This window comes from Octopus sinensis, linkage group LG7 (assembly GCF_006345805.1).
Source record: "Octopus sinensis linkage group LG7, ASM634580v1, whole genome shotgun sequence".
Lineage (NCBI taxonomy): Eukaryota > Metazoa > Mollusca > Cephalopoda > Octopoda > Octopodidae > Octopus > Octopus sinensis.
Window position 1 is genome coordinate 28,514,053 of NC_043003.1, and position 25,495 is coordinate 28,539,547.

A 25,495-nucleotide genomic window follows, 5' to 3' on the forward strand; every position below is an offset into this window, starting at 1 on the left:
ACTCTGCTTCGCATATCGCTGCCTTCGTATATAACCAATTATTGATTGTTAGTAAGCGAATGGCTAAAGAGAAAATGAATGTAATCTTTGTTTGTGCCAGACACATTACTGTCACGCTTGACCTAACTGTGCACACACACACACACACACACACACACACACACACACACACACACACACACACACACACACACACACACTTATTACCAGTTCCCTTATGAAACACATAAATGTCCCTCTATACAATTTTCCAACTTCTACTGAAACAGATCTCTACACTGACGTTAGTGAGAACATATCACTATTTATGATATTTCTGTCTTCAACAAAAGCTAACTTCCGTCATTTGTGTTGTATGAAACTGCATACAAAAACTTTGTGTCTGGGGAGAGTCATTTTCTTTTTGTGCCTTATAATGTAACACACTCACCGGTAAAATTTCCACTTATTTCTTATTTTTATTTTCCTAAAATTTTCGTTGCGTCTTGCAAACTTTTCAATAGTCTTGACTCTGTCCGTTATTTACACTGCGTTCCTTTTTGCTTGTTTGTGCGCATGTGTGTGGGTCAGTGTGTGCGTGCTTGCCTATACATGCATGCATATATGTATGTATGTATGTATGTATGTATGTATGTATGTATGTATGTATGTATGTATGTATGTGTGTGTGTGTGCATCTGTATGTATGTATGTATCCTGCATATCCATGTGCTTGCACGTCCGTGTTTGTGTATTTTCTATGTATGTGTGTGTGTGTGAGCATGTGTTTATTTTACTGATCGAGAGAACCTCTACGTCAGTGGTTCTCAACCAATTTTTATCTATGAATCCTCTTTGATCCCTGTTGTACTCTACTGGGCTTCCATAGACCCATTGCATTTTTATTATCAAATATTATTAGGAATTGCATAAAAAAAATTGAAATATTTTGTGTATTGTAGAAGAATAAGCAATTTATTGCACATAAATTTTAGCGATAAAGTCTTATGTGGACCATCACTGATCCTATGGACCCCGGCTGAGATCATTGCTCCACTTGGTTGTTCGACCTATTATGAATAGCAACCACACCACAACCTTGGGAAAGGAAAAAAATATGCTATGCATGGTGTTTGGAACAAATTTAACGACACTTTTGTGTCCGCCGTTATTATTATTGTTAATTTTTTTCTTCAGCAACAGCTTGATGTGTTGGTGAACCGTCAACAGCGTTGGAGAGCATAAAGATAAAAGTTGTACTGAAAATCTACATAGGCGCAGGAGTGGCTGTGTGGTAAGTAGCTTGCTAACCAACCACATGGTTCCGGGTTCAGTCCCTATGCGTGGCATCTTGGGCAAGTGTCTTCTGCTATAGCCCCGGGCCGACCAATGCCTTATGAGTGGATTTGGTAGACGGAAACTGAAAGAAGCTTGTCATATATATGTATATATATATATATATATATATATATATGTATATGTATGTATACATTGCTTGACAACCGATGCTGGTGTGTTTACGTCCCCGTCACTTAGCGGTTCGGCAAAAGAGACCGATAGAATAAGTACTGGGCTTACAAAGAATAAGTCCCGGGGTCGATTTGCTCGACTAAAGGCGGTGCTCCAGCATGGCCACAGTCAAATGACTGAAACATGTAAAATAGTAAAAGAGTATGTTGGAATTCATCCAACAACTGATGAACAGGGCCTTAGGATCAATTTAGACGGTTATAAGAAGTAGCTGGAGATTGTGGTCAATTCCTGGCTGGAGACTGAACCCGAAATCACGCCATTACCATGCTTAATGGTGGAATGAATTGCCTACGTCAACTTTCGTACAAATATATATTTACATTTATCCAAAAATCATTTTCCTGCATAGAATAATTCAATTCTACTCTCGGTACAAGGCCCGAAATTTTGGGAGAAGGGGCCAGTCGATTAGATCGACCCCCAGTACGCAACTGGTACTTAATTTATCGACCCCCACAAGGACGAAAGGCAAAGTCGACCTCGGCGGAATTTGAATTCAGAACGTAAGGACAGACGAAATACTGCTAAGCATTTCGCCCGGCGTGCTAACGTTTCTGCCAGCACGACGCTTTCCTGCATAGTATATTTGAACATATACCAGATACTTCTTGCAGTGTCTGGATCTCAAAATCAAGATCTTAGCGATACTCCTATTACTCTTGGCTACTCTATAGAAACTTGTGCCATCTATAAGAACATATTATTGATTATCGTCAATTATATATAATGGTAATATTATTGAAAGGCGGCGAGCTGGCAGAAACGTTAGCACGCCGGGCGAAATGCGTAGCGGTATTTCGTCTGCGTTACATTGTCAGTTCAAATTCCGCCGAGGTCGACTTTGCCTTTCATCCTTTCGGGGTCGATAAATTAAGTACCAGTTACGCACTGGGGTCGATGGAATCGACTTAATACGTATGTCTGTCCTTGTTTGTCCCCTCTGTGTTTAGCCCCTTGTGGGTAATAAAGAAATAGGTAATATTATTGAATGTATACCTGATTTTTTTATGACATGAGACTGTGCACACCCACAATATCCTGCAAAGTACATGGTGTTCAATCGTATTTGTATTAATACGAAAAGGGTGCCTGCCTCAAAATCTCATATAATATTTTATCTTCTATTTTTCACTTGTTACAACCCTTGAACTGCAGCCATGTTGGGTCACTTTGAAAGGCTTTAGTCGAACAAATGAATCCCAGGACTTTTCTTTGTAAGCCTAGTACATATTCTATCTTTCTCTTTTACCGAACTGCTAAGTTACGGGGACGTAAACAAACCAGCATCGGTTGTCAAGCGATGGTGTGGTGGGGAGACAAACACAGACACAAACACACGAATACACACACACACTCTCTCTCTCTATACGACGGGCTTCTTTCAGTTTCTGTCTATCAAATCCACTCATAAGACATTAGTCGGCCCGAGGCTATAGAAAACACTTTCTGAAGGTGCCACGCAGTAGGACTGACCTCGGAACCACGTGCTTGGGAAGCAATGTTTTTTTTATTGCTTGAAGTACGGCACGCTTTCTCTCGGTCTCTTTCAACGAATCGCTATGTTATGGGGACGTAAACAAAGAAACACCGGTTACCAAGCTATGTTGGGTAACAAAAACAAACACGCACACACACACACACAAACACACACACACACGAAGGGCTTCAGCGTAATTTCCGTCTGCTAAATTCACTTAAAAGTCATTGGTCGGCCCGGGATTCTATAGAAGACACTTGCCTAAGATGCCATGCAATGGGATTGAACCCAGAGCCACATGACTGCAAAGCAAGCCGCTTAACCACAAAGCCAAGTCTGTCCTAAATTATTGATTTTCCCACCAAGTAAATAAGAAAATCTATAATATATTTCAACATTTAATCAGATATCGATAAAGAAATATATTAACTTAGATTCAATATGCTACACCGATGGACAAATATTAATTCATTTAGAAGGAAAAAATCATATTCATAGTCAGAATTAATTAAACCCACTACAAAATAATGGAATGGTAAACAAATACTAACATTTCTAACGCAGAAATTAAAGATTACTGGTCTTTGACGGTTCTACTCTGTTACGTAAAACCGTCCTTGACCAAAGACGCCCATTATATATATATATATATATATATATATATATATATATATATATATATATGCACCTTCGGGTCGAATTGTCCCGCCTAGTCTGTGACATTCAGTGTTCTTTAACATTCGGCGTCGTGTTGGCATTTTTCCCAGTACGCTATCCCGCAGCAAATTAGCGTATAAATAAAACATACACCATGTATATGCGACCGATAATGTTTGCATTATTGGAGTCACTTTTTAAGACAGCGAGATGGCAGAACCGTTACTACGCTGAGTAAAATGCTTTGCCTATCTTTGCGTTGTGAGTTCCGTCGAGGTCGACTTTTCCTTTAATCATCGACCAACCCCCTCTCACAAAATTCGAGGCCTTTTAGAGTTACTTTTAATTTGAAATTTAATACACACACACACACACGCATATATATATATATATATATATATATATATATATATATATATATATATATATATATAATTTAAAAATAGGATAAAATCTTCATAAGAAATTATCAAGTAGTTAGCGTGAAAAACCTCATAAGAGAAAAAATCTGTAAATTTTTTCCACTTGAATATATTTATTTATATTATATAGAGGGCATTATTACACATAAATGCCGCACGCTAGGAGGGACTCTTAACGTCAAAACTACCAAAATAAACATATCGTACCGAATGCAAGTCTCGAAGCAAGTAATTTAAAAACAGAATTTAGCTGCAGATCACCAGTGATTTCATAATCAGTGCAGTGGTTTGCATCCTTTACTCATCGGTGCAAGCATGATTCAAGATTTATAATGAATGAACAAAATCAACATACCAGACGAACAACCATCGTATCCACCGTAGCATATAGAACTGTTCACCCCTTATACATCTATGTAAATGGCGGGCTTTTTCGAATTGCATTTCGGTAACAACATGCTTATTCGGAATAAAAATTCAGTATTGAATATACTCCGGTGAAATTTATAATTTAAAAATAGGATAAAATCTTCATAAGAAATTATCAAGTAGTTAGCGTGAAAAACCTCATAAGAGAAAAAATCTGTAATATATATATATATTTCAAAATGTGACCTCGTGTGTACCGTTGGCGATTTTTTTTCCTCTGTCTTCCCTTCTCTGGATCTTTCCTTCTCCTATGTTTCCGACGAAGAGCTCCGCTCGAAACGTTAAACCCCCCTTCTTCCCTTCTTTCCTGAGCGTCCAATAATACTATATTTGTTCCACGTCCTCGCGTTGTGTTTTTTTGTGTTTTCTTGTTTGGATTAACTATATATATATATATATATATGCATGTGTGTGTTAGATATCGAATTTTTTTTATTAAAGCTGCAAAATGATCACAAAACTGTTACACACAGTTTTATGTTCCCGTTCGTCGGACAGTTATTTCATCACAACCGTCTGATGAACGGGAACGTGCAACTCTGAGTAAAAGTTCTGTGAGAATTTTGTAACTTTAATAAAAAGCATATTACTCTACTTTGGTATTCAAGTACTATTTAATCCACTTTGTTTCGCACCTATGTGTAATGGTAGCTTTCAACTTTTTCTGTCCAAAAGGGATTTTAAGGTGTATGTGACGGGCTTCGAGAACAACTATTCTCTCCCACCAAGGAAAAAAAAGAATTATTTCACATTCTCTCGATAGTTTAACAAATTCTTATGGCGTCGACAACATATACACATATGTATGTGTACACATGTGTTTTTTAATATTTTGATTTTGAAATAAGACTGATTATATTACATATGTACAGAATTTATTACTTTGGTTATTTTAGTTCCAGATCCTAAGAAATAGGAAGAGATCATTACTAATGAAGAGATGTCAACAACCGTCTCAGAAATGAATAAATATGTGTCTGAAATAAAGTGTGATGATTCTACTGGGAATAAATATATTATTGCAAATACAGCCTCCCATAAATTATCATCATTTTAGATCACATTTATCTCTCTAGAAAAGCAGATATCATTGTTGTATACGGACTAAATGTGCAATTATCGTACAATAACATAGTAATTTGATAAATAGTTCAATCAATAATTCATAACCGCAGTGGTTTTATCTTACTTCAGTGTGAGATGCCGTCTGTGTGCTAATACCGTAATATCCCTGTTTCAGAGATCGAAAATATCTGTTGCTAATCTTAAATATTTGTAATATATTTCTTTATTGCCCACAGGGGGCTAAACATAGAGGAGACAAACAAGGACAGAAAAAGGGATTAAGTCGATTACATCGACCCCAGTGCGTAACTGGTACTTATTTAATCGATCCCGAGAGGACGAAAGGCAAAGTCGACCTCTGTGGAATTTGAATTCAGAATGCAGCGGCAGACGAAATACCTATTTCTTTACTACCCACAAGTGGCTAAACACAGAGAGGACAAACAAGGACAGACAAACGGATTAATTCGATTATATCGACCCCATTGCGTAACTGGTACTTAATTTATCGACCCCGAAAGGATGAAAGGCAAAGTCGACATCGGCGGAATTTGAACTCAGAACGTAAGGACGGATGAAATGCCGCTAAGCATTTCGCCCGTCGTGCTAACGATTCTGCCAGCTCACCGCCTTATGTAATACAGTTCAATGAAATATTTTCTTAAATACATTTTAATATATTCTTGTATGCTGGCAGAATCGTTAGCACACCGGTCAAAATACTTGGCGGCATTTTGTTAGTCTTTACGTTCTGAGTTCGAAGTCGACTTTACCTTTCATTTTTACGGTATGTATAAAATAAGTACCAATTAAATACTAGAGTTGATGTAATCGACTTGCCCCCTCCTCCAAAATTGCTAACATTGTACCAAAATTTGAAATCAATATATTTTTGTATGTTAAGGCGGTGAGCTGTCTGAATCATTAGCATGCCGAGCAAAATGCTTAGCGGCGCTTCGTCCGTCATTACGTTCCGTATTCAAATTCCCATTCCTCAAAATTGGTGGCCTTGTACCAAAATTCGAAACTAATATATTCTCGTATGTTGCTGTTTTTGCTGTTTAGCTCCAGGTGGAACATATTCAACTAGAGTTATACCCAAATCCGCTTCTACGAACAGCTTTGTTACCATCCAATCATATTAGACTCATATTATGACTGGATGGTTATATTAGACTCAGCGCGATTAGGACTTAACTATCTAATGTAGTTGTTTATTTTAAGATGCTAAGATATAAAGAGAGGAAGATTTAACATCTACAAGTTGTGTAACATAATACTAACTCCTTTATCGTTACAGTAGAAGTCTTGAATTATTTATCAGTATGAAAACAAGAATTTATTTTCCAACAATCAATAAATTTTGGCGGGTGGGGGTGGAATCTTTCTTATGAAATGTTAAGAGAAAAAGAAAACCGCTATCAGTAGTTTTGATCTACGTTCCACTGGTTTAATTTAATGTTAAACATTCTTTATAGAAATGTTTTTTATATTAGTAGCGTATACAAATGTATTTGGAGAAAGATTCGTGTACAAAATTAAATCAATTCATTCATCTATCTCCTCTGACCATTATTCCTGGAAGGCTCGTGAGAATAGAATCCTCAGGCATCTCTTCACTTGAATCCTATCAGAAGCAACATTTATTACATTTTCCTGCTAGATTCCCAGGCGTGACCGACCTGACACTATGGATATTATCCAGCCATCTTGTTCTTGGTCTACCCCGAAGACTCCTGCTGGCTGGCTTGTCATGAAGAATCTTGAATTCTTGAATTCTTGTCTTGAAATTCTTTCCTGCGAAAGGCTCAGGTGTGGCTGTATGGTAAGAAGCTTGCTTCCCAACCACATGGTTCTGGGTTCAGTCCCACTGCATGGTACCTTGAGCAAGTGTCTTCTACTATAGCCCCGGGCTGACCAAAGCCTTGTGAGTGGATTTGGTAGACGGAAACTGAAAAAAGCCTGTCATATATATATATATACTAACAGTATCGCCCGGCGTTGCTCGGGTTTGTTTTGACCCGCTGGAATTGGAATCTTTGAAAAGTAAAAATTTTGCATTATGTAGCTTGTTATTCTCTTCAACATTTTTCTGGTTGAAATACACCGAAAAGTGGCGACACAGCAGTGAAAAAATCGTGAAAATAGGGATTTTCATAGAAAAAAGTACCTTTTTGATGTAAATAAGTTTTGGTGTTAACATGGTCCGATTTGAATTTTATCTTCTACGGAAGGAATAGTAACCCTTCTTCTATCATACTCTCAATTTTGGTCAACTTGCGCAGCAGGGTCTCGGAGGAGATAGTGTTAGTTGAAGGCTACCAAACCTGCCGCACACAGACAACTTCAGCTTTATATATAGAGATAACACACACACATTAATACACATACATACACACACACATGTATGTATGTATGGATGGATGTATGTATATATGTACATCTGTCCACTTCTTGCCATATTTTTATCCTACACACACACACACACACACACTCATACACACACACACACGCACACACACACACACACACACACACACACACACGCACGAACACACACACACACACACACACCTTCTTAGCTTACAATTTCTTTCTTTCAACAATTGACAACTGAAGTACGCTCGCCAATGAATACTACCAAAAGTTAGCGACAGATCTCTGTTTCCTTTTTTTTTTTTGAGGATTGGTTTAAGCATTAATAAGAGAAAGTAGCAGAATGTGTGATGTTGAATAAGAGTTGCAGAAAGAGGATATGATAGTGGTATACACTTGCAAAGAGAAAGTAGGAGAAAGTGTGGTAATAGCAGGAGTAAAGCATTTGAAATGAGAGAGGCAAATCGTAAAATAATGAGTTTTCTCGAATTTTTGCTTAATTGGGGGTGAAATTGAAAAAAATGTATATGCCATGACCCAATCGAATCTACTTCGAAAAATCATAGGTAAATTCCAATTGAAGAAATTCTATATTGTACAATTGTATTAAAAACAATGTATGTGAGAGGCAGAGAAAATCTGCCTTTTATCATAAGAGATATATTTATTTAATTATGTGTGCGTGTCTTTGTATTTGTTCCCTCACCATTGCTTGACAACCGATTCTGGCGTGTTCACGTCGCCGTAACTTAGCGGTTTGGCAAAAGACAACGACAGAGTAAGTACTAGGCTTACAAACAATAAGTCTGGGATCGATCGATTTTTTCGACTAAAACCCATTATACTAGAGATTCTAATGAGTAATCTCATTGCGGCTGCCGATCGTATTCTCGGTCATTATTCAACATTCATGACCATAGGTGAGGACATGCACAAAAACCGAAACGAGATAGCAAGTTTGGCTTTTGTTTTTTATTTACCAATATCACCACGTTGCTACATAATTTATAAACTTTTAACGTCATGTAAGTTAAACAATTCTTTCTACCATAGGGACAAGGCCTAGGATTTTTTGTTGGGTGGGGGCTTGTTTATTACATCGATTCCTGTGCTCGATTGGTACTGAAAGATAAAGCCGATCTCGGCGGAATTTGAACACAGATCGTAATAAGTCGGAAGAAATGCCGCTAATCATTTTGCCTGACGTGGTAACTATTTTAATAGCTTGTCGCCTCATGTAATCTAAATAATCCTTTTTAATATAGGTTCAAGGTCTGAAATTTTGAGAAAGGGGTATAAGTCGATTACATCGACTCCAATGCGTAATTGGTACTAATTTTATCGACACCGATAGGATGAAAGGCAAATTCTACCTCGGCGGAATTTGAACGCAGAACGTAAGGACGGATGAAATGCTGCTAAACATTTATCCCGCCGTGCTAACGATTCTGCCAGCTCACCGCCTTGATGGCGCGAAATTTAGATCGACTCCAGTACGCAACTGGTAGTTAATTTATCGACTCCGAAAGGATGAAAGGCAAAGTAATCTAAATAATGACTGAAATATTCACTGACGAACATATCTTGCAAGTATCGTGTATGGCAGTGTTGCGGAGTATATTAAACCTTAGGATAATTTTGATACCAGATTTAGAGACAAATTTTGTCAGAGCAGTTGTACAGTTATATAGGCGCAGGGGTGGCTGTGTGATAAGTAGCTTGCTTACGAACCACATGGTCCCGGGTTCAATTCCACTGCGTGGTACCTTGGGCAAGTGTCTTCTACTATAGCCTCGGGTCGACCAAAAGCCTTGTGAGTGGATTTGGTAGACGGAAACTGGAAGAAGCCCATCGTATATGTATATATATATGTATATGTATGTGTGTGCATATGTGTGTCTGTGTTTGTCCTCCCAACATCGCTTGACAACCGATGCTGGTGTGTTTACGTCCTGGTAACTTAGCGGTTCGGCAAAAGAGATCGATAGAATAGGTACTAGGCTTACAAATAATAAACTCTGGGGGTGATTTGCTCGACAAAAAGCGGTGCTTCAGAATGACCGCAGTTAAATGGCTGAAACAAGTAAAAGAGTAAACTTAGGTGGACATACTTCATTATATTAATGGTATTGGTAAATGGTGATAAATGGAAACTAAGCTACTTTACTGAGAGATTACCATCAGAATATAGCGAGAAAGAGACACCCGATACTAATAGTTTAACAATGTCCATGACACAGATAAATATGTTTGAGCGCGCGCACGCGTGTAGGAATATATGTGTAGTTGAATGGCTCAGGCAATGTGCCAAATATCCATTTTATTTGATGTCACTGTTTGTTTAGGGTTCTGTAAAAAATGTTTAGTCTTGACCTTTCTGGTAAGGGTTTGCATTATTTCGGAGATAAAAGAAAAGTTATGGACGGCTGTGAATGAATGAGAAATTATTGTTCAGTAGAGCGTAGTTTCGATCTACAGAGCTCTAGATTATGAAACCATAACCATTGAACATCTCTATTGAATGACATGTATAATAAACAGCTATTAAATATTATTGCCCCATGTCATCGATTATTATGTGAAATTTCTTCTTGATTCATTCATGTAGAAGTCTTGAATTATTTATCAGTTTGAAAACAAGCATTTATTTTCCAGCAATAAAATCAATACATATTTTTGGGGAAAAATCTTTATGAAATGTTGATTAAGAGGAGAGAAAAAAAATCGCTAATAAGCAGAGCATAATTTCAATCAACGGTCCACTGGCTAATGCGTCCCGCACAACCCGACCGCTTCACTTCGTTAGACGGAGCCAGCTTTCTATTTAACGTATAAATGACATTTGTCAGGTTCCATGTACTATTTAATATGTATAACAAACATCCAGCAATAAATAAATATTATTATTCGATTTCATAAATTATTCTGTGAAATTTCTACTATGAGATTCAATATTTATGTTTATAAATACAGCCCGCAATTTCTTCCCACCGATCACTGTCAGCAATAAAAACAACTTTTATTATTATTTGGGAAAAAAGTTAAGATTTCTTCCCCATCAAATACTGAACTTTCAACTACTTAGATATCATCACTGTATTTGATGATTTGATATTAAAAAGAAAAAAAAGGAACATTAACTGGGAGTAGCTTCGATCTGCAGAGCTCCTGGTCAAGCGCGCTTCCACTGCAGATTAAAAAATATAATAAATAGTGATTTTCTTTTTACACTAACCAATATGTATTTAAGTTTCAGTAGAATCGGCAGACTGCATAGTATGACATTTATGTGTTTGAAAAGTGAACTGGTAGTGTGTGTGTGTGTGTGTGTGAGAGAGGTGTGTACTTTTGGTCACATGCGAATGAAAACTATACAAAATCGAGATAACTGTAACAGTAATATGTCTTACAATAGAAAATGGCATAAATCAAGATTATGTAAAGTCTCACTTTCTATAATACCCGTATGGAAATTTGCCAACAATCAATAATATGTTATATATAGGCATTCATGTCTGTGAAGCAGAGTGGCGCAGGGGAAGCGTGCTGGGCCCATAACCCAGAGGTCCGTAGATCGAAACTACGCTCTGCTAGCTTTTCGAAAATTTTCTTTCATATTATTTTTTTTCATCAAATACTCAAATATCTATGTAGTTCAATATTCAATATCTCATAGGAAAATCATTATTTCGTCGGAAATATCAAAATACTGGTCGTATTGCTGAGAGCTAGCTACAGGAATAAATTAAGGACAATAAATATAAAGATAAGCATCGAGTCAGTAGAAATTTCACAGAATCATTGGGGAAATCGTACAATAATTTTATTTTTATTAAAGAACGTAATACGTAAAAAAAAAAGAAAAAAGAAATAACATTAAACGATGCATGGAACCTTATAAAAACCAATAATGCGTTATATATAGAGCTAATGCCATTCGGAAGCAGAGTGGCGCAGTGGAAGCGTGCTGGGCCCATAACCCAGAGGTCCGTAGATCGAAACTACGCTCTGCTAATTACCGCTTTTTCTTTTTTTTTTCTCTTTCTCTTATCAAATAATATTGATATAATGCTGCTCAGTATTTTACATAAAGAAGGCGGTGAGCTGGCAGAATCATTAGCAGGCCGGGCAACATGATTAGCATAATTTCATCCGTCTTCGCGTTCACAGTTCAAATTCCGCCTAGGTTGACTTTCATCCTCTCGAGGTCAATAAAATAAAAGTACCGATGGACAATGGTAAAAAAAATAAAACAAAGCAAACAAACGAAAGATGAAAGGTACCCTCACGTATCCATAAAAATAGCACCAAAGACGAACAAAAAACCCGCGACCACAACATACCCACACAAACCACAAACCGACTCAGTTACCTCAAATAAAGAACGCATTAAAAACAAGGACAACCAAAAACCCGCATTCACACCGCGCACACACAAAACACGAACATCCTACTTATTTGCCCCAAACATATCCACAATTAATCCGTTCACGCCAGTAACACCCGGGAAAAAACCCACCACCCTTGCTAAACATACACACAGAAATTCACGTATCACCCTATATTTAGCACGGCCAGTGAAATGAATTTACAAATGCTGAAAGGTGTCAGTGATTTGGCTGAAATTCCGACGCTATATGACAGGAATGCAGGGCAAGGGGTTATGTGGTTGCCTTTTTGTTTATATGTCGATGATTTGCATTTAGCTGTGAACTTGTGTATGTGCGCATGGCTTCACTGTCAGATCGCCTCTGCTTATGTGAAAGAAATTTGTATATTTATATATTTGTGCTCATGCTAGATTCTACAATCCAGAAGGCACCTGAACTTGTTAAAGTCTACTTGTATCATGTACAAGTTAATTTTTTTTTCCTCAATGAAATGTTAAGTATTAAATTTTACAAAAAACTTTCTGCTTTTAACACTTTACCAAAATTATTCCCTGAAATGTAATGTTTGCTCATCCACATTGTTTCAAATTAATCAGACACCAGCGAACTCAAAAGACAATGCAATGTTCCTTTTCATCAATTGTTGCACGTTGATTCAACTCATTTTGTCTGTCCTGTAGTGTGAATGAAAGTGTAAGTCTTGCCAGATGTGTGAGATGATTGAATGTGAGTTCCAGTGATCTTAAAAGAAGATCAAAAGATTATGTGACATATCTTTTTCATCTGTTGTTACACGCTATCCAAGCATAGTTGCACCAACGCACTTCGTCCTCATTTGTGAATAAAGAGTGTATGCCTTGTTACATGTGTAAGTGAGACTTGAACGTAAGTACCAGTGATTTTAAAAGAAGATCAGTTATGATGCGTGGTTTGTGGGGTCCCCGCGTCAATCACTCCATTTTTATCATTTTCGCTCTTTCATTACCCGTACGCTAATTTGACCCCCATGTTTTTCTATCCTACATTGTCCCTTCTGTGTATTAGCCTTTTATGGGGAATAAAGAATAAGTGCCTTTTACTGAAGATAAATAAATAAATAAAAGTACCAGTTGAGCACTGGAGCCAATGTAATCGACTTTTCCTGTGCCAAAATTTGAAACCAGCATTTTACTCGAAAGATTTCTTCCACATTAATAGTAAAAAAAAATATTGTTGGAAAATAATAATTGTTTTAATATTCATAAATAGTTATGTTTTTTTTTATAATAGTTATCTGCAGGAACGAAATAAATAAATAAATAAATAAATAAATATTCTTTTATTCTTTTACTCTTTTATTTGTTTCAGTCATTTGACTGCGGCCAGGCTGGAGAACCGCCTTTAGTCGAACAAATCGACCCTAGGACTTATTCTTTGTAAGCCTAGTACTTATTCTACCGGTCTCTTTTGCCGAAACGCTGAGTTACGGGGACGTAAACACGCTAACATCGGTTGTCAAGCGATGGTAGGGGAACAAATACAAACACAAACATATGTATATATATATATATACGACAGGCTTCTTTCAGTTTCCGTCCGCTAAATCCACTCGCAAGGCTTTGGTCGGCCACTCCTGCGCCTATATATATATATATATATATATATATATATATATATATATATATATATATATATATATATATATACATATATATATATATATATATATATATATATATATATATATATATATATATATATATATATATAATGTATGTATGTATGTATATATATAAAGGTACTCCATATATATAAAGGTAACCGCCAAACCATGTGCCTTCCAAAATAAACCAATAAATATATCTAAACGCAAATACACATACACACGCACGCACGCACGTACATACACACACACATACATTGGATCCATACGTAAGCATTTCACCCCGTAGTTGATGAAATCAAGCAATAATATTTCTTAATAGATAATTGTTAGCTACAGAATCAATATTAGTATCAAAAGGCAATCTTTATATCCAACTTAACGTGCAATATTCGCCTTGGAAGATCTTCTCATACAGATACATGGTGCATAAAAGCACACACATATATATTGTTAGATGTCTACCACACATGTCATTTAGCAGAGATGTTCAGTGGTTGTGCGGTGTAAATTGTTGGAGGTTTATGACATACTGATTTTTATGGTGCATAGACACAAGAAATTTCTAGTTTTTAGGAGTAAATATTTAAAAAATGATATAGAGGCCCGTAGATAGAATCGACGCTCTGCTGAATAATTTCAAGTTCATCCAAAGTCATTCTAGAGTAGTTATTAATTATTTCGGAACTATAAACCTCTACTAGAAAGGTCAGGACTAAAAGTTTCTCACGAAATCCCAAACAAACAGCAAAAACGAGGTGGCCCCATAACAGCAAATAGAGTAGATATTTGGCACATCGCCTTATCCATCGATCCATCCATACATATATACATTTACATGTGTTGTGTGTTGTGCGTATGTGTGTGTATGTGTGTGTATGTGTGTATGTGTATGTGTTGCGTGTAAGTGTGTGTGTGCGGGTATGTGTGTGTGTTGTACTTAGGTCAAGTGTGAATGAAAACTACACAGAATCGACATAATTGTAGCACCAATACGAGTAGAAAATCGCACAAATTATGATTACATAAATTCTCGCTTTCAGCAATTCTTGTATGGAAATTTGCCAACAATCAATAATGTTTAATATATACTCATTCAGTTCTGTGAAGCAGAGTGGCGCAGTGGAAGCGTGCTGGGCCCATAACCCAGAGGTCCGTAGATCGAAACTACGCTCTGCTAAATCTTAAAAGTTACTTTTTTTTTTTTTCATCAAATACTGAGATATTTTATATAGTTCAATATTCAATACCTAAAAGATGTGTAAGTCTATTTGTGTGTGTGTGTGGTACTGAGTGAAACCATCAGTGATGGATGTCACTGACGCCATATTCTGATTGTAATCTCTCAGTAATATATATTAGTTTCCATTCATCAACCTTTACTAATTCCATTAACATAATGAAGTATATTCAACTAACTGTACAACTGCCCCGACCAAACTTGTCTTGGGATATGGAATCAGAATTATTCTAAATATTCAACTACGTTACCGCACTTATTCATTTGGCTTACGTGTTATTAAAAGCTTATGAATTTTATAGTAATGCAGATTAAGTACTGTAAGACGGATCTTTGTACATATGTATATGTATAAACTTAGATAAACTTAGATATGTTTCGACCAAAGATTGGTCCAGGCCATGTCTAACTTAATAGCACCACCTGATAGGATTATTCGAATCCTGTTTAAGTCAAGTTTTGTCCAAGTAGTGAGTTCTTGTTGGGTGAGTTGTATCCAGTTTTGTTCAAGTAGTGAGTTCTTGTTGGGTGAGTTGTATCCAATTATGGGTGGCTTATCTGGTATTCTTTGAAGGAATCTATCCAGACTCTGTTTAAAGTTGATGGGATCCTTTTCCTCTTTGATCTCCCTCGGGACAATGTTAAATAGGGCACGGCCAGTTGAGGAAAAGAAATTATGTTGCAGTGTACATGTATGTTGTGATCTTGAATTGGGCAGGGGACGTATGGCCCGTGGTCCCAGTCTTGGATGAACCTTGAAGCCAATGTTTTGGTCGTTTGGGCAAAGTTGGCGGTATATTCTCCACATCGTACAAATGATGTACCGCTCTCGGCGACGCTGAAGGGAGTAAAGTTTCAAGGCTTTAAGGCGATCCCAATAATCGAGAGCAGCCATGCCTTCAATTCGTTTAGTGAGTGCCCTCTGGGGTGACTCAATTCTGGAGATGTTTTGTCTTGTATGGGGAGACCACAGTGGGCAGCAGTATTCAAATCGACCTTCTTGTTATGTGTGCACTCCAACTGAGATCGTCATCAACAATTACACCCAGGTCTCTGATATTGTTAGAGGCTGTGAGCAGCTCCCCTGAAGGAAGAGAGTATGGTTGTTTTAGTGAGGAATTTCTTCCAAAATGCATCAGCTCAAATTTTCCCTCATTCAGTTGCATTTTGTTTCTGTCTGCCCATTGACTCACAGCATAGAGATCAGACTGGAGTTGAGTTCGGTCTGCTTCTTCATTGACGATTTGCTGGAGTTTGGTGTCATCAGCAAATATTTTCACTTTGCAGTAATGTACGACACTGGAAAGGTCGTTTATGTAAATTATGAAGAGTAGCGGACCCAAAACAGTGTGTGGGAAATGCGAACGTCACTCTTAGAAATGAATATGTGACTTAAATACTGGAACCTTAGATTGTGTGATGATTCCATTTTGAATCATGTCTATCTCTCTAGACGTGGAATATTAAGAGACATATTCAGGCTTAACACGTTTCTTGGAAAATGTCACTAACTAAACGGAAGGTGAGAATCCTAAAAATAAGTGCTATGATTTGTTTTATGACAAAATTACAACAATATAGTACCTAGTTCTATATTTAAGAGATGAGGAATTATTTACATTATTTACATTTGACGGATATATATATATATATGTGTGTATGTGTGTGTGTGTGTGTGTGTGTGTGTGTGTGTGTGTGTGTGTTTTGAAAAGTATTGTGTACAGATGTATTAACATTAAAGAAACGTTACTACGATCCGATGTGAGAGTTTATACTTGGTCAAAATACTAGAAAATAGCAACCGAATCTCGCTGTCATTTAAAGCCTTGTCAGCTAAACATTACACACGCATGCGCACTCAAAAAACTCTAAGTACGCCATGTTTAGAATGAATGGATATCACATTAGGAACAGCTTTGATAATTACACTACTTGAACTCAGTTTTACTCAGTGTTAAGCCCCGCCCCCACCAAAAAAAAAAAACTTAATTCAAGTGTATATCAGAAAATGTTTATATTAAGAAAACGTTTACATGAAGCAAATTGTAAATATTTCTCTTTCACTAGTTTCGATGCACGAAACACCTGGTTTGCGCTGCCATCACAAGACGGCTGGGCTGAACTTACGCAATAGAAAACTACTGCAGATATATCATGTATCAAGGATTTATGAATTAATCCAGCTAATACAGGTGCGGGCGTAGCTTTTCCAACCACATGGTTCCGGGTTCAGTCCCACTGCGTTCCACCTTGGACAAGCGTCTTCTACTATAGCTTCAGACTGACTCAAGCCTTGTGAGTGGATTCGGTAGACGGAAAATGAAAGAAGCCCCTCGTATATATATCTGTGTGTGTGTGTGTGTGTGTGTGTGTGTGTGTGTGTATGTGTTTCTATCTTTGTTTGTCTCTACCACCTCTTGAGGACTGATATTTGTTTACGTCCCCGTAACTTAACGTTTTGGCAAAACAGACCGACAGAATAAGTACCAGGCTTTAAAAAAATAAGTATTGAGGTCGATACATACAACTAAAAAATTCTTCAAGGCGGTGCCCCAGCATGGCCGCGGTTTAATGAATAAAACTCTTAAAAGAATATGAAATCATGCGATAAATATATATATTTTATGCCTGAATATGTCTCTTAATATTCCGCGTCTAGAGAGATAGACATGATTCAAAATGGAATCATCACACAATGTAAGGTTCCAGTATTTAAGTCACATATTCATTTCTAAGAGTGACGTTCGCATTTCCCATTAACTGAGGAACTTACACGTTTCTTGGAAAATGTCACTAACTAAACGGAAGGTGAGAATCCTAAAAATAAGTGCTATGATTTGTTTTATGACAAAATTACAACAATATAGTACCTAGTTCTATATTTAAGAGATGAGGAATTATTTACATTATTTACATTTGACGGATATTTGTCCTCGTCTTGTTTGTTTCGGTTGATATACCCTCTGGCCTTCATCAGGTGCCTTGGGCAAATTTCGAACCTGGGTAGAGGTTAAGAGCGCAGGCTACTAACCCCAAGATTCCAAGTTCGATTACAAGCAGCGACATGAACAACAATGATTAACAACAACAACAACAACAACAACAACAACAACAACAAAAACAACAACAACAACAATAATAATAATGATAATAATAATAACATTGAAAAATACCTTAGGAACGAGAACCCAGGTTCGAAATTTCTCCAAGACACCTGATGAACAACAAACAAGATGAGGACAAATATACGTCAAATGTAAATAATGTAAATAATGAATATACCTAGGTTGAAGCAGCGAGCTGGCAGAATCGTTAGCACGCCGGGAAAAATGCTTAGCGGTATTTCGTTCGTCTTTAAGTTCTGAGTTCAAATTCCGCCGAGGTAAACTTTGCTTTTATCCTTTCGGGGTCGATAAAATAAGTACCAATTGAAAACTGGGACCGATTTAATTGACTCACCTCCTTCCCCGAAATTATTGTTCTTATACCAAAATTTGAAACCAGTATAGTACCTAAGTGTATTAGGGAGTAGTTCGATCCGTTGACCGGCACTCTGTCGGTTACGACGACGATGGGTCGAGATGATCCGATCAACGAAACAGATTGCTCTTGAAATTAACCTGCATGTGGCTGAGCACTCCACAGACACATGTACACTTAACGTAGTTCTCAGGGAGATGCAGTGTGACAAGGCTGGCCCTTTGAAATACAGGTACTACTCATTTTTGCCAGCTGAGTGGACTGGAACAACGTAAAATAGTGTCTTGCTCAAGGACATAACGCGTCGCCGGGAATTGAACTTACAGACTTGCAATCGTGAGCCGAATACTCTAACCAGTAAGCCACGCGCCTTCACTGTTTCGATCTACGGTCTTATGAATTCATAACATGATTATTACTGCGCCACTCCTGCGAATATTTGAGATAATAGAAATCTTAACTTTTCATAGAAATTTAAAATATCGAAATTGTTAGACATTTTTGTGAGCAGTGTGTGTTTGTACAATGAAATATTTTACAAGCAATTTAATCTGATAGATTAGAGATAATACATTTATCGATCCACTGAAACGAGATATAATCCATCAGTACATTGTGATATCGATTAATCGATAATATCAGTCCTGTCACTTCAGTAATGCATATGAACTTTTCAAAATTATTTTGAGAACATCATATATTGATTTTATATAGAAATTTTATTCTTAATTATACTAATTACAATTGTATAATTATTCATTCAATTAAGTTATAGTACCAAATCCAACGAATCTAAAGAACACTTTTCGACTGTCACAACAGAAAAGAAATATAAAGCGAAACTAATTAATTAAAATGCTACCAGAGGAAATTGAAACCGTTACTATAGACACCACAAACTGGGACTCATTATTATATTCCACAGATCGACAAGAGTTAGTTACATATTGAGGTGGTATGTCAATAGATAGAAATATCACGTGACGACAACAATCAGCTATGTTCCAAGACTTTCTAATATACATACATACGTGTATGTATGTATGTATGTATGTATGTATGTATGGATGTACGTGTAAAAGTGGAATTTGGTCAACTGTAAATGGAAATCACACAAAGTCGAGAAAATTATGACAGTAATATTTCTTAAACACAATATGAAACAAACAATGATTACATTAGTTCTATGGAACCTTACGAACAATCAATAATTAATTACGTGGTCTGATCAACAAATATCCGGAGTGTTGCCATGGTAACGAAGCTAAAGGACTCAGAGTAAAGCCGCTTAACAAAAATTGGCCTTGAACTCTGCTGAGCATGCGCACTAAGTTTTAACGTTCTAACACACTTCCGCTGTTTACAGCAGTGCTTGGAAGGAACGTGTGTAGCGTGTGATCGTCGCATTGACCATGACAGAGAAAGTTGAGCAGAGAATCTGCATCAAATTTTGCCAAAAGCTTTGCGATACATGCTCAGACGTCGACGTAAAGTCGCAGAAAGTGTATGGAGAAGAGTGTATGAGTCGCTCAAAGTGTACGAGTAGTTCCGACGTTTCCAAGATGGCCGAAAAATATCGATAGTGACGAACGTCTTGGGAGACTTGCAACCAGCAGAAATGAGAAAAACACCGCAGATGTGCCTGCAGCTTTGAGGGGGAATCGTCGAATCACCATCCGTGGGTTATCAGAGGATGTGCGGATTAGTTATGGTTCAGTTCAGTCCATTATCACTGAAGATTTCTGTATGAGACGCGTGTCTACCATGTTTGTACCCAAACTGCTTTCAGCTGGCCAAAAGGTCACTCGGGTTTCAGGTGCATAAGATCTTGATTGTGTCGAGAACGATGAAGACTTTTTTGAAAATGTTCATAATGGGTGATGAGTCGTGGGATATAGGTATGACCTCGAAACAAAGGCCCAGTCTTCGCAGTGTAAGACCCCAACCACTCATGAGTTGAAGCAATGTGAAGACACTGTTGACGGTTCTTTTCGACTACCAGGGGAATGTTCATCATGAGAGTTGTCCACAAAGAGTATGACCGTGACGTTTTGCGGCGCTTGATGGATTCTATTCGTCGGAAAAGGCCACAATTGTATGTGTCCGGTGGGTGGCAATTGCACGATGACAACGCACCTGCCCATTCAGCGCAGCTTGTGTGGCAGTCTTTGGCTAGGCACAGCATTTCTCAAGTCCAATAGCCACCGTATTCTCCAGATCTCGCCCCCTTGTGACTTTTTTCCTCTTTCCAAAAATCAAATCTCGCTTGAAAGGAATAAGATTTCAGGACGTCGATGAAATCAAAATGAATGCAACGAGCCAGCTGCTGATTATCCCAGAAAACGAGTTCGAGGAATGCTTCCATCAATGGAAACAGCACTGAATTAAGTGTGTGGCTTCTGAAGGGGACAAGGAGAATAAATACCAACTTGATACGTGTTGTAGTTTTGTTTTTATAGCACCAAGCTGGATACTTACTGATCAGACGTCGTATACAAAGTACTTTAATAAATTACATATACGGTCCTTTCGAGCAGCAGAGTGGCGCAGTGGAAGCGTGCTGGGCCCATAACCCAGAGGTCCGTAGATCGAAACTACGTTCTGCTAGTAAGTTAATTTTTTTTTTCATCAAGTGGTATTAAAATGCTGATGTGGTTCAAATTTTAGCATTTAGTAAAGCCGTTTAATCTTCATTTGTACGATATCATGAAAATTGATTTTATAGCTAGATAACAGATATAAAAATAAAATATGAGATCGCTAAACATAAATTTCGCGTAATAGATGATGAAATTGATCAATGATATTTATCAATAGATGTTCACGAAATATGTCATTCAACAGAGATGTTTAGTGGGAGTGTATTAGATTTAAAATCCAGAGATCTATAGAATCGAAACCCAGTTTGCGGGAAAACTTCAAGTTCATTCACAGCAGTCCAGCAGTAATTCTCACTTCTTTGAAAATCAGAACTAAATATCTCTCATGGGACATAAAACGAAAATGAATAACAAGCAGTTACAGGAAATAAACTAAATATTTGGCACATTGCCCTTTCTATTCAACCATATATCTACATGTGGAGGCGCATGGCTTAGTAGATCGTAAGATTGTGGTTTCGATTCTTGGACCCGGTAAACGCGTCGTGTTCTTGAGCAAAACACTATTTCACGTTGCTCCAGTTCACTGAAGCTGGCAAAAATGCGTAATCCTGCAATGGACCGGCGTCCTGTCCAGAAAGGGTAATATATCTGCCATGAAACCAGGAAACTGGCCCTTAAGAGTTATTAGTCAAGAAGATACACACACACACACACACACACACACACACACACCACACACACACACACATATATATATATATATATATGTGTGTGTGTGTGTGTGTTTTGTACAAAGTGAAATTCTCAATCTCATTGATTGTTATTGTTTAGGCATTGCAGGTAAAATGATCAAAAGCATTCCAAAAATGAACATCCCATCGATTTAAGTATTTGTTACGCTACTTTAGCAATATATTAACTTTCTTTTGTCAAGGCTAATGTATTTTCAGGGACATTGGATTGCTATTTCATGTTGAGTGGACCCAATATTCATACATCAAACCAAAAACGTGCGCGCGCACGCATGTATGGTTTCTAATATATTCATATAGTCATAAAATAATTTTTTGTTTTGTGATTCAAGAAAAAAATCCAATTTCTTTCCTATCAAATACTGAACGCTGAACACTGAATCACATCAATATCTCAACCAATAGTGGATGATGAAAAGAAAAATATCTAAGAAAAAAAAAATTTGCTTGCAGAGCATAATTTCGATCCTCAGACGTCTGGTTTATGTGGACAGCACGCTTCCACCGCGACACTGATTCTGAATGACGACAGCTATATATTTTATGCATTATTGGTTTTTGTAAGGTTCCATGCACCGTTTAATGTTATCTCTTTTTCTGACGTATAACATTCTTTAGTAAAAATTATTGTACGATTTCCTCAATGATTCTGTGAAATTTCTGTTCACTTGAAAGCTCCCCTTAATTTGTGGCTGTAGATAGCTCTCAGCAATAAGATCAGTATTTTGATATTTCCGACGAAATAATGATTTTCCTCTTAGGTATTGAATGTAGAACTACATAAATATTTGTGTATTTGATAAAAATTAAATGATCTCTGGAATAGTTAGCAGAGCGTAGTTTCGATCTACGGACCTCTGGGTTATGGGCCCAGCACGCTTCCCCTGCGCCACTCTGCTCCACAGATGCAAACGCTTATATATAACATATTATTGATTGTTGGCAAATTTCCATACGGGAAATATAGAAAGTGACAATTTATATAATCTTGATTTATACAATTTTCTATTGTGTGGTTTTCATTGAATCACATCAATGCCTCAACAGCGGATGATGGAAAGAATAAAAATGTCAAAAAAGTGAGAGAAAGAAAAAAAAACAACAACGCTAGCAGAACGTAGTTTCGATCTACGGACCTCTGGGTTATGGGCCCAGCACGCTTCCACTGCGCCACTCTGCTTCACGAAGTATCGTCCTTATACATAACGTATTGTTGGTTGATCGTAAGGTTCCATATGAGAATTGCAGAAAGCGAGACCTAATGTAACCTGTATTTGTGCCATGTATTGTGAGACATATTACAGTTATCTCTGGCTTGTGTGGTTTCCATTCACATTGATCAAATTTCTCTCCTCACCCCTTTCTTTCCCTCTATTTCCACACACATACATTGTCAGTTTCCTTATAAAGCACACATACATCATAATATGGGCGAAGATAAAGAATACGCACACCACCCGTTTTCGGCTGTTAGGGTTAGTGTTAGGGTTACGCAGAAAACGTGTCGTGTGCGTATACTTTACTTCGGCCTACAATATATATACAGTACCTTATTCAATACTGTATATAACTAGAGATACGCTGACGTTTGTGAGAAAATATAATCAATACTATATTTTTGTCTCCGTTGGATCCCTTTTCCTTCTCTTGTTTGAAGAGATAGATAGATAGATAGATAGATAGATAGATAGATAGATAGATAGATAGATAGATAGATAGATAGATAGATAGATATGGAGAGGGGGTGTTGAGAAAAGGAGACAGATAAAATTATATATTCAAAGTTATTTTCTAACATGTCTTAAAATCTGTAAGGTCGTTGTTTCGACTCCTAGACTTTGTTTTTAATAAAAAACATTTAATTTGACTTCGTTCTTGTCCCCTCAGCTAAAAATGATAACAGGCAGCAATTAGGATTATCCTGTGAAGGACTAGCCACCATTTTGAAAAAGTAATTTTTTAGATAATTAATTAGCCGAACGTAGTTTCTTTTTACAGATATCTGAATTAGGAACCTTACTACTCTTCCACTATTCCAAACTGAATTTTAAGAAACTTATGCCATCCATATAATATTCCGTTAATTATTATTACTTATAATTACTTATAACAGTAAGCTCGTATCGTTTGTGGCAAATCATTCAGTGGCGTATTGCATTTTTGATCGCTTACATGTCATAAAGACTGCGTTGTAACACGATCTTATGTGCCTGTAGACTACCCAGCTGGCGGTGCACTGTGTTCATTTCACGTTGTCCCAATCCACTCTGAGTAACCACGTAAAGGAATAGCCTTCCGATTAGCGGGGATGTTGACCTGTTCGCCTAGCGGGGTGGTATCATTCGAAAGCTAAAACAATGCGAAGCGCATTGTGACAAGCGTATAGCAACAACCGATAGTCTGGTCGATTCCATGAAATATATATATATATAGCAATAATAAATCTCTAAACGAGATATAAACAGTAACTGCTCTATAACATAAGGGGTATCAGCCATCTGAATGTGGCTAGGGACAGGGCAGGGCGGTGGGGGTGTTACTGATGCATTTAGCCCCAGGCGATCATCAACGTCACCAGGAGGGCTGACACCATCTCGGTGTCCTCTAGCCTGCAAAGGGAGATCATTCCCCGAAGACGCGGATGCTACATACGGACCAGGTTTCAAGGTAGGCAAATACCTTGAAACCTGGTCCGTATGTAGCACCCGCGTCTTCGGGGAATGATCTCCCTTTGCAGGCTAGAGGACACCGAGATGGTGTCAGCCCTCCTGGTGACGTTGATGATCGCCTGGGGCTAAATGCATCAGTAACACCCCCACCGCCCTGCCCTGTCCCTAACCACATTCAGATGGCTGATGCCCCTTATGTTATATATATATATATATATATGAATAAAAAATGGAGTTAACGCAGGTGTAATCAAATATTTTTACTTTCGACACATGTTTCGAAAATTCCACTGATACTATTCAAATGAATAAATGGTATAAACAATGCAATCTTCTCCTCAGTTACAACACCTTTACTTGTGAGATTTTTGCTGCCCTGGTAACTATTTATTTATTTTTCCGTGTTAATTGTGAACAAGGTAAAAATACTCTCATCTATTTATATATATATATATATATATATATATATATATAGACACATATTTCTGTGTGTGCGTATATATATATATATATATATATATATATATTATATATATATATATACATACTCGGACACATGTTTTTCTAGTCAGCAACGTAATATTGTAGAGACGTCATCGGATTGTGTGTGTGTGTGTGTGTATGCTTGCGTGTGTGTTTAGTCGCTTTAATTATTCACCGGCGTAACACTGTAGAACCATCATAGACAAACACACAATAACCTTCATAAGCTGGAACTACGTTCTGCTACAGAGTTGCAATTAATTATTTGTATTTAACATAGTATAATTTTGGCGAAGA

General features: G+C 37.3%; 3 non-coding genes across 3 annotated transcripts in view; 2 read left to right on the top strand and 1 right to left on the bottom strand.

Moving 5' to 3' along the window:
- Positions 1 to 8, bottom strand: part of Trnam-cau — a 72-nt gene extending 64 nt beyond the window's left edge. Inside the window, exon 1 of the tRNA in view lies at positions 1 to 8. This exon is cut by the window's left edge and continues 64 nt beyond it. This is a non-coding gene — a tRNA (tRNA-Met).
- An 11,872-nt stretch (positions 9 to 11,880) lies between these two features.
- Positions 11,881 to 11,952, top strand: Trnam-cau. The gene has a single exon. It is a non-coding gene; the product is annotated as a tRNA-Met (tRNA).
- Positions 11,953 to 15,079: 3,127 nt separating this feature from the next.
- On the top strand, positions 15,080 to 15,151 carry Trnam-cau. Its single transcript has one exon. It is a non-coding gene; the product is annotated as a tRNA-Met (tRNA).
- Positions 15,152 to 25,495: the final 10,344 nt, after the last annotated feature.